Raw genomic sequence first — 2,446 nt, 5'->3', positions numbered from 1 at the left:
GTGTGTGTGTGTGTGTGTGTGTGTGTGTGTGTGTGTGTGTGTGTGTGAGAGAGTGTGTCCGTCCTACGATGCCTCTGTGACGATAAAGTTCAACCGTCAAACTGATAGCTGCTCCAGTCTGTCTCGCCATACTCCGTCCTCATGCTGAGGCCCCCCCCCCCCAGCAGCATCTCTTACATAATGTGGACATTTAGTTTTCACACTAAACACCAGACAAGATATTTAAGTCATAGATGCAGAAGTCACACTAGACTAGACAAGATGAGTCAAAAGTGAACTGCAAGTCAATGAGCCCAGCTGTGGACGACATGCTCTATGTCCACAGAGCCCTGAAGCTCCGCCCCCAGAGTTCTGTGTGCTTGTTTATTCAAAGTTTATTTATATTGAATGTGTCTAAATTGCAACAAATTTGACAAAGCACTCCGCAGGGTCCCCAGCGACACACCAATCTAATGTGAAGTAGATCAGATGAGAGGTATATGAGAAGTAGTCCTGACGAGCCTCCTGTTGGGCTTGGACTCTACTCGGGACAAGAGGTGGTCCAGAAAACACTCATTTGGTGCCTCACAGTCTTCCTCGCTCTTTCAAGCTGAGCAGATCTCCACTGGTACATTAAACACAGTGCAGTGTGTGGAGAATAAGTCGGCGTGAAATGTCCCCTGGTGGACTGAACTGAACCCCTGAAGTGTGTCTGAACTACAAGGAGGCCTTAGGTGCAATAGCATTTACTGAGCCAAAAAACAAAGGCTTTAGCCCCAAATGTCCCCGTTTCCATTGTTTCACTGCAGACAGAAACTAAATTGAACATTTGTTTTTATATAGTCTGATTGAGATGGTGACGGCAAGCTCCTGTATATATGAGAAAAAGATCAACATTATTACTTAAAGGATCATTCTGGTTTATGACGTGGGTCTTACTGTTGTTGAGGTAGGTTCCATCAGTTAGAATAATATTAAACCCTTTAAAGTCATTGCTGGGCTGGTTAAGCATGGTTAGACAGGTGCTGAAAACAGAGCGTTTTAGACCGAGGGTGACGCAGGTATATTCAGACAGACAGTGTGGGAAAATAATGTGTTCATTGAACATTAAAGCATGTAAACATGTTCTTGTAGAAATCCAAAATGCAAGTATGAACCCCAAAAGGAGCATGACATGTCCCCTTTAAAGCCTGTACTACTGTCTGCCTGCCTGTCTCGCTTGCTCTGTTGGACTGCAGCGATGTTACTGCGTTCCCAGACCTCAGAAATTGACTTGGCGAGTACAATGTTTTAATTATGATGAAAAATGATGAATAATAAAAACTTGTGAATTTTTCCTGTTAAGTACTGTACAAGCATATCAGCATCACCATAGTAGGCATCTGCTATGTCTCTCTAGTTTTTTTCAACTCGGCCTGCTAATATGTAATATGTCTGGTAATTCTGCCCAAGAGATGACGGCTAACTTGTGTAACCTCCCTCCCCCAATTCTAAAACACCCTCTGGCCTCAGATGTAGATACGACTGTGATCTCCCCGAGTCAGCCAGAGAGATATTACAGTTTTCTACTGGTGCCCTAAATGCCCTTTCAAAGCTGCTCAGTCTGATTTCAGCACCTTGGACAGCGGCACAGTGCGGGGGATGGGACATCCGACCGTTTCCCTGCAAAGGTTTTTGCTTCCGCAGAAAACGCTCGGTACGTTTGGGCTCGCCCGTCTCAACCACCGTAGCCACGTTCGAAGTCCGCCGTGACCTTGCACGTCTCCTGTTATCCTGTTGTACACAGAGAGAGAGACGCACAAAGACAAATGTGAGAGCAGAAGGACGCTGGTGTGTTTTTTGATACAATCGGTGACCCTGCCGACGGAGTGTTTCCTGGGTTCCCAGACAGACAGACAGACGCACCCTACCGCGGCCCCCGTGTGTGTCTGATATGTGGAAGCGTTGGTGACTTTGGGTGGCGTTCTGTCTGTTCGCCTCACTGTCACCCTCTGTGAGCGCTGCTGGGAGAGGAGAGGGTTGCCGTCGGTGCCTCCCCGCTCTCCCTCTCTGTTACTATCCATCTTTCCTTTCTTTCCTTTTCCATCTCTCGTCTTATTGAGAGTGCGAATCCTTTCTTCTGCCTTTTCCCTACACGGTCTGTTTTCCTCCTCCTCCCCTTCCTTCAAATTTTGTACCTTTCTATTCCCAAACTGCCACATCAAATCTGCAGTCCGGCCAGGACCGACAGGGAGGGGGGTGGGCAGGTCGAGAGTTGAAGGGTGACTACTTCGGAGGGGAGAGAGAGAGAGAGAGAGAGGGATGGGGCTGAGGTCGAGGAGTGCGAGGGGAGGCGCTAGCCGGCGGGGCCTGGGACCTGAACCAGACAGACAGGGAAACGTCACATCACAACCCAGACTCCCCAACTGTGATCGCATTATTGTGTGTGTGTGTGTGTGTGTGTGTGTGTGTGTGTGTGTGTGTGTGT

General features: G+C 48.1%; 1 protein-coding gene across 1 annotated transcript in view; it reads left to right on the top strand.

Annotated features, from left to right (window-relative positions):
* LOC116399549 (microtubule-associated protein 4) overlaps nucleotides 1-2,446 on the top strand; it is an 88,076-nt gene that overhangs the window by 14,975 nt on the left and 70,655 nt on the right. The gene's annotated exons all lie outside the window — the stretch shown is intronic.

The sequence above is a fragment of the Anarrhichthys ocellatus genome, unplaced genomic scaffold, assembly GCF_004355925.1.
Source record: "Anarrhichthys ocellatus isolate YVR2014 unplaced genomic scaffold, GSC_Weel_1.0 scaffold115, whole genome shotgun sequence".
NCBI classification, from domain to species: Eukaryota; Metazoa; Chordata; class Actinopteri; order Perciformes; family Anarhichadidae; genus Anarrhichthys; species Anarrhichthys ocellatus.
The sequence above is the reverse complement of the archived record's forward strand: the minus strand, read 5'-3'. Positions and strand labels throughout refer to the sequence as shown.